The sequence below is a fragment of the Capsicum annuum genome, chromosome 2, assembly GCF_002878395.1.
Source record: "Capsicum annuum cultivar UCD-10X-F1 chromosome 2, UCD10Xv1.1, whole genome shotgun sequence".
Taxonomy (NCBI): Eukaryota; Viridiplantae; Streptophyta; class Magnoliopsida; order Solanales; family Solanaceae; genus Capsicum; species Capsicum annuum.
Window position 1 is genome coordinate 8,132,586 of NC_061112.1, and position 7,954 is coordinate 8,140,539.

The 7,954-nt window shown below is 33.1% G+C and overlaps 1 long non-coding RNA gene across 2 annotated transcripts; it reads right to left on the bottom strand.

The window, feature by feature from the left end:
• Nucleotides 1–471: 471 nt before the first annotated feature.
• LOC107858490 lies at nucleotides 472–7,592 on the bottom strand. 2 transcript variants are annotated; one of them, XR_001671012.2, is made up of 5 exons: nucleotides 7,294–7,542; nucleotides 4,202–4,458; nucleotides 3,756–3,912; nucleotides 900–1,770; nucleotides 472–817 (listed from the first exon to the last, which is right to left on the bottom strand). It is a non-coding gene; the product is annotated as an uncharacterized LOC107858490 (long non-coding RNA). The 2 variants fall into 2 exon arrangements; XR_001671011.2 differs by lacking the exon at nucleotides 472–817 and having other exon boundaries at nucleotides 1,045–1,770; nucleotides 7,294–7,592.
• Nucleotides 7,593–7,954: the final 362 nt, after the last annotated feature.

Below are 7,954 nucleotides of genomic sequence, written 5' to 3' on the forward strand. Positions count from 1 at the left end.
TATTTTGGGACTCTTTGATTTTAAAAATATTATAAATATAATAACATAATAATTGAAGTACATAGGTGAAAAGACAATTTTATCTATTGCATCAATTTTTAATGAAGGAAAAAAAGTTCAAATCACTTTTCTATCACACTTTTAATATATTATTTTAATATATTATAAATTATAGATGTGTATAAGAGATAAGCGAGATCAAAAATTCTATCATTAGGATATTCTTTTCATATATTTATTTTATTAGCGTTCTTTCCAAATAAAAATTAAAAAGACTATGAGAACAAAGACTATGAAGTATTGGTCTTTGAGACATTGTTCGCCTTGTCCTCATCAACAGCAAGCAAGATTTTAGAGAAAAGAGACATTATCCCCTGACAAGTCTCGGACTCGAACAACAACGAAGAAGTGAGACGGCCTCAAAAATTAGGTTATTGTTCTATTCCTATACTAGATAAGTATGTCCATGCGTTACACGGGCCCAACATGAAAAGTATATATTCCAAATTGTACCAAAATGATTTAACAAGAAGACGATCAAATATTCAAAGAAGACGATCAAATATTCAAGCAAGTGAAGATTGTGATCTTCGAGCCAATGGATAGCAATTGTAAAGTTATAACTGAAACAACACAGAAATACTAACAACCTTTGTTCAAAGCATAATTTGAGAGTCATTTGATTGTCACTGAGCTCTCCTTGTAAATGAACTGAACAACCACCATGTGTGCAGTCTCTCCACCGGGCCAGATGACATCATCTTCTGTGTGCTAATGTCACACGAGAACAGTCGAGAGAGTGTGGTTGCAAAAACAACTGTGTTAAGATTTCAAGACATTAAAATATGACAGCATTTAAAGGTAAGAAGTTTGTTCCAAACCCCTGGTTAGATCATTACCCTTAAATCATAAACAAATGTGTCAACCATGATCAAGAGGGCAATAGAGTGATCAAATATTATCAGTTTTAGCCTCTAATTGTAGAAAGTTTACGGATGGTCTGGCAATCCAACCTCTGCAAAACACCTCACTGCCAAAGTCAAATGAAACAATGCCACAGTTATAACTCTCCCCATTTAGCAACCAGTAATATGATACATTCGGGTAAGCAATATTGAGGAATTCTATGGAGTATTTGTGGTGCTTCATATTCACAACACGACACAATTTAATAAACAACAGGGCAATCCTCTTTAAAAATCCCTCTAGCTATTGGACACAAAGCATAAGATGGATCATTTCACCACCAATTAACAATTATATTTCTCCAAGCCCAAGAACAAATATATAAGAATTGCCACAAATGCCAAACTAGCATCAAGTGCACCTGAAATAACGTAGTTATGACGCTGCCACCAATATGGCCTATATCGATAAACAACAAAGCCTGACAAGAACCCTACGATGATCCAGGTCGTGTAGTTCACAACTGTGGCAGTTTGCATCATCCCTGTGGCTCCTATTAAACTGGCATGGTGATGAGTTTGATTCATTCTTGTTTAGGGAAAGCCCTGGCTGCTAACCACACAAGTACTGGAGCTATCGCACCAAATAAGAAGAACCAATTGACTATCCCATCAGTTCCTAAATCCTCGAAAATCCTTCTTGGTGCAATCAAACCCCAAATCACTAAATCATCATAGAACACATTATCCAAAGGACAAGTTCACCCGGTGTTGGACAATGTTTTGTTGCATATGTCTGGAATTGTTTCCATTAACCCACGGCTGTTCCCAAATACACGAATTATGCTATTAGAGTCCCTACTATCTGCATTGTCCATTTTCTATTATTGTAAGCATATAGATGTACATATAAAGATACTTAGCATGCAGCAAGAATAAAATTAATAAATCAACTAAGCTCATATTTCCTACAATTTGTGTTACTCATTTTCTATGATTATAAGCATAAAGGAGTAGCGGAAGATAAAATTATACTATATAAATAAGGTTTGTCATAATATTTTTTTTATGAATTCCTGGATCTGCCACTATAAACATATATAAAGACACTTAAAGTGCAACGAAGGTAGAATTAATTAATCAATTAACCTCAATACAGAGTTAGTATAGGGGATCAGCTGCATGAATTATCTGAGAGCCATAAACATTGTTCTTGGAGGAATTTTTATGTAATGGCCGATCTTGAAGTCTTGGAGGAAAGTTATAGCTTGGTTCATACTCTGAATTCTATATTTAGTCGTTTATGTTGAATCATGATTTGATAATGTAAGAAAGTTTCAGCTTTGTGCATGTGTGAAATATAAACACTTCATCTACTTTATACAAATATTGATAAGATGGAATCGATAATTATGGAAGGATTGGAATCAGTTCCATTGATGAGCTTTTGGGTTTATATATCACCAGTTCAGGAACAATGGCAAAACCAAAAAGCTGTCAGATGAGTGTATCTTCTCACAAAGAAATTGTAAATGTATGAGTTGCAAAGTGGGAAAAGAGTATTGTTTCAATGGAAGTGACCTTCTTCAGGGCACTATGTCCAAAATTGAACTCAATTTGATCTCTTAAATAACCTTTTCTTATGCTATTGAAAATATATGATAGGAATAAGTTGGATATGATTAACTTATAATCAGTTAGTAAGGGTGTTTGGATTGGTTTATTTTTAAGGGCTTAAGCACTTTTAAGTGACTTAAAGTAATGTGCTTTTAAACACTTCACTTAAAAGCACTTTAGACTTATAAGTCACTCAAAAAAGTCAATCCAAACACACACTAATCCCCTTTTTTACATCTAATGGATTCTATTTTGCACATTGTGTATCCGGACGGACAGTTAGGCTAAGTATGCTGCCTAAAAAACATTGAACCTTTTATTTTCTTTACTATGGTGTTCAGATAAAACAAACGTTTCTTAGGCTTAAAAGACAGAAGTTTGTGAATAATGTTCAAAACATACTTATTTTAGCCTATAGCTGAAGCATTGTAGTAGAGGTATGTTATATTCAGCAAGAGCACAACAAGAAGGAAATGAGTTTTGTTGCCAATCATAATGAACCATCTAATTGTTAGTAATCTAACCACAATAACTATACAAAGTCAATGCCGTTGAAATATTAACCATATTACCTATAAATTAGTTGATTGATCTAAATTTATATATACAAATAAATTATGTTTCCTCTCATATTAGGTAACACATTTACTTACATATTAGGTGACACTACAACTTCAGATGTTTTGTGTTTAATGGTTGAACTTATATCTTCTAATCTCTATCATTCTTATCATCGAGTTCAACCAGTTCTATTCGCCTCCCTGAGATCCTTTTGATATGGATGGCTCCAACATGAGAACAAAATGAAAGACTCCAAAATTTGACATATGATAGAGATTTGACAACTTATTATATTTATGATCTGAACTTAAAGTGATGGGGAAGGATAAATCTGGTTGCTACTTGGCACAGCCAAGTTGGTTACTAAATCTAAACTCAACCATCATTGCTGAAAATTTGTGAAGTTTATAGAACTACTCTTGATCGATGACCAAAAGAAACAAACCTAATAGTGCCAAAAAGGGGCCAACTAGGGCTAACTGGAACCTAAGAGAGTTTACGCCAAGGATGTCGTAGACATGCAAAACAACAAATCAATCTGATTTCCTATCAATTTTCTAACCTAGCATGCTGATTTTAGCTTATAATTCGATGTTTTGGTACTATTCACATTATCTGGTAGGAAGTCGAACACATGTATCAAATTATACTTTGTTTTTGTAATAAGAATACCTGAAGTAGACGTCTGGATAACATTTTTTTAAAAAGAATCAGCAATAGTGATCTCTTCATGTGCTGCTTTCGGTACTTCAATTTTGCAGTGATATTACTAAAGTAGTCTATTGAAGGAACCTGTAGCTAAAAGTGAATCTCTAGTTCACTTAGGAATCTGAAAATGCAATAAAAAAGAGAAGGGCTTACAATTGCTAGTAGTGACAATTAAAAGAAAAGAGTATAGCACATGAAATTGGTAAAGAGGATGTATATATATTGTAACGTTAATAAGAGGAGATGTGACGGTCACAAGTAAGTCTTTATTGATTTAATCATGAGTTTTCGGGAAAAATCACGAAGTGATCTGTATCTGTGATCTCCCCAAGTTTTGCAGATTCAATCATTTATATTCTTTAATACTTCTCAAGTAAATAATCATGCACAATCTATACGGTAAAAAATACCTAAAACGTATAGAGAACTGGGAGCCGACAGAAAGATAGGCAAGAGGCAGTCACTTTCGGGCATGTTCTTCAACTGGATAACTAACGCATATATGAACCAACTACATTGTCTTCTTCCCTTCCATTGACATGTGAGTTGTGGCTTCTCACCATCTTCAAGCTCAAACAATCCAAATGAATTTTAGAGACAATCTTGTGGTGTATCCGTTTGTAGTGAGTAGGACTTCTTTCTCATTCATCAGTTCTCCCTCGCTCTACTGAAAAGTAGAAATTCAATCATCTTAAAGAGACAAATATTGTCTTTTTTGTGACATTTATTACACGTAAACACACTGATATAAATATAATAATAACATAGACTACACTTTTGTCTACAGTTTTCACTTTCATGAATTTCATGACGACTCAAATTTCATATTCTGTTATGTGCAGGCCATGATGTAACAAACAACTCTCAGTCGAGAGGCTCCTAAAACCTTGCAACAATAAGAGCAAAGGCGTTGCTATCAGTATATGTTGTGGTTGCTACCCTTAAGTTAAGTAAAATCATAAGTTGATAAATATTTGCATGGAAATTCTGCCTTGGAATACATACATATAACTTGCTGCCAGATGAAACATTTGGGGAAGCATTCAAGTTGGTAGGACTTTTCGAATATATGGAAAATGTATTACTTTATAAGTTGGAAAACAATATTTGTGACTCGGTACACATTAACTCGTAGTAAGACTTTGGTACTGGCTTAAAACACTGATTAAGTTAAAATTACATCTATGATCTGTAACTTTGGATCTCCTGTGCACTGCATCAATTGCATGGGCATTCTCCAACATGTCATAAAGAACTTTCAACTGTTTTGTTGTAATTTTCGATCCCCTCATTTGCATCTCATAGATTAAAGCTGTCAGCAAAATGACTGCTTCCAACACATCATGTTTTTCACACAAATTCACTTCAGAGCCTAAGTATTTTTCAATAGACTTATGCAACAGAAATGCATTGCAGGTATTTGGTGGGAACAATATGGTGATGTTGCTCGTACATTGCACAGAGGCTCTATTAAAATACTTAGCCACGTACACAGTACGTTCACTTTTGAGCGAAATTGGAGCACATTTCAGCAATCCACTCAGAGAAGCGAATGAGATTGATAAGGAAACATTTCTAGACCTGATTTACATAAATTATAACCTGAAGCTAGCACGGTGTTTGGTTTCTAAACCTACCGAAGAAGATTTCCTCCAACTTGATGGCATAGATATGAGATCTGACTGGGTAGAAGAGGCACAAAATCCTAGTCCAACTCAGTGGCTAGATAGATTTGGTTCGGGTCTGGATGGGAATGACTTGAACACACCATAGTTTACTGCTGCAATATTTGATTCTACTGACCACATATTTGGTTTGTGATCATGTTGACTGTCCATCCCCTAAATGCACAATTGCATTTAGCCGTCATAATAGTGTCTTGGAATTGTATTGTACTTTCATTTGCTCTTTTTTTTCTTTTAATGTAAATACCTAGTTAGGAATGATGCTAGTAGGTTTTCTCACTGGCCATCTAGATGTAACGCTACAAATGATAAATATAGAGGGTGAACACCTAAACCATCGCCTACTATTTATCAAAACATTCGTGATATTTCATGTAGGAAACTTAAAAAAACAAAATACTTTAACTATGTTTTAACCGTTGAATCAAGAATAAAATATAGAAGGCTTAGAAAAGAAAAAAAATTAAGTCAAGTAGCTAACAATTCATATTGGACACAAAATAAAGTGTAGAAATGAATTTTGTTCAAATCATAGTAACATCTTGTGCTTGCTGTAGCAATTACTGTATTAGTGTGTCTATGGAAATTGTTGAACAGGGTATGGCTCAGACCCAAAAGATGAGGAGCTTAACACTTCAAAGTCAATACCATTTTAAGGACGCAGAAGTACCAAAACTTTTTGAGAGGCGTATGAAATCTATAACCTTATAATAAGATTCCTTCAAAGGAAGACATCTTCTAAAATAATTTTCAAGGAGATAGAAGATGATTCAGAAAAGACAGCTCTATTCTCGTAATATACATGACATACTTTCAAAAACACTCTTGGCAATTTCAATATCCGTCGAAAGAGTATAAATCACTATAGACCTAATAATTTTCTATCTTTTCGGGAAGGAATCTCGATATCATAGACACTAATACAGAGGAGGAGAGAGAAGGAGATATTGTAGAGCTAGAGTAAGAGTGACTGATTTTGGACTACAATGTTAGCTAACTTTTCGCAATTGGTACAGACTACAGATATATCTATTGATGATGAAAACAGTTCAATTTCAAAAATGTGAACTCGGACAAGCATCTGATATCTTCTTACATAAAGCTTGACATTATCCATTAATTTCATCCATAAAATTGGGAGAGAGAACAGAGAGAATAATAACGACATTAGACTGAGAATTGAGTCGTAAAATAAAAGTCGATAAAAAACTGGGGGAAAAATTATACGAAAATTTGAAAAAACATACCTGAAATTCTAAAGATGGAATAGCTAAAGATGGAGAGTCATAAAAAGGATAGTCTGGTGCACCAGAGCTCCTGTTATGTGCACTATCCGGAAAAGGGGCCACCACTAAAGACGAATAGTGTACAATGGGTTGAAAATTTTGCGTCAAATGGTTCTAGAGCTATGAACAGATGTGTCTGCAAATTTACTTTTTTTTTTTTGCTTAATATCTCGTCAAAATCAAGATAGTATCATTTTTCTCATCACTCTACCTGTTAGATAGTTTCTCAGAATAAATCAGAAGAAAAAAACTTTCTAAAATGAGGAAAAAAATGGTATGAATCAACAAGATCGGATGAAAAAATACAAAATACTATAATCGAATCTAATATTGAGTGAATAATCTATTCTAAGAGATCGCAATCAAATTTAAGCAGGGGATTCCTAATAATTGTAAAAATAATAGTAAAAAATCAAGAGAATTCACAATTTGTGCAGACATTGCTACTTCAGATCCCACTTCTCTAAATAGTCATTCATTTGACTGAATATCAGAGGATAGAACAATACTAATTAGATAAAGTTGTCAAACCTGCCAAACCTATGATTCTTTCCTTTGGCTCTAAAAACTATCACTCCAAAATCGTGTACTACTACTAAATCGACATATACAATTTAAATGTACAGGTATATGTGAATCGCAGTTTGAATTTAGCGTCGTTAAGAATTGTTAGGTGAAAGAAAAGAAGGGAGCAGAAGAGACGAAGAAGAATGATCGAGAATATGATAATATGGACAAAGATAACTCAAACAGTTACAAAGGCAGAATTTTTGCAAGGTAAATTAACTATTTTGCCTTTAGTCGTTCAAGAGGTCTCTCTAGACTAGAGCAGGGCCTAACATTAAGATATTTATTTATTTTTAAAATTTTTATATATTTAAATAATTTTTTTATTAAAAGAATTATATATATTTTTTAGGATTCATCCGAAATTTAATATATGTTCAATATATGTTATTTTAATATATATTTAGATAATTTAAGTTATTAACTATTATAATTTATAATATTTTTTATGTAATTTTCAATTAATATAAGTTACTTTTCTTGTCTAAATTTTTGTGGAATTGATAGTCAATATATTTTAAAAATAATTTAAGTTTTTAATTATTATAATTTATAATACTTTTCTTCTAATCTGATTTCAGTAACACTAATATAATTTCAAGAGTCGACCAAATATTTTATATCT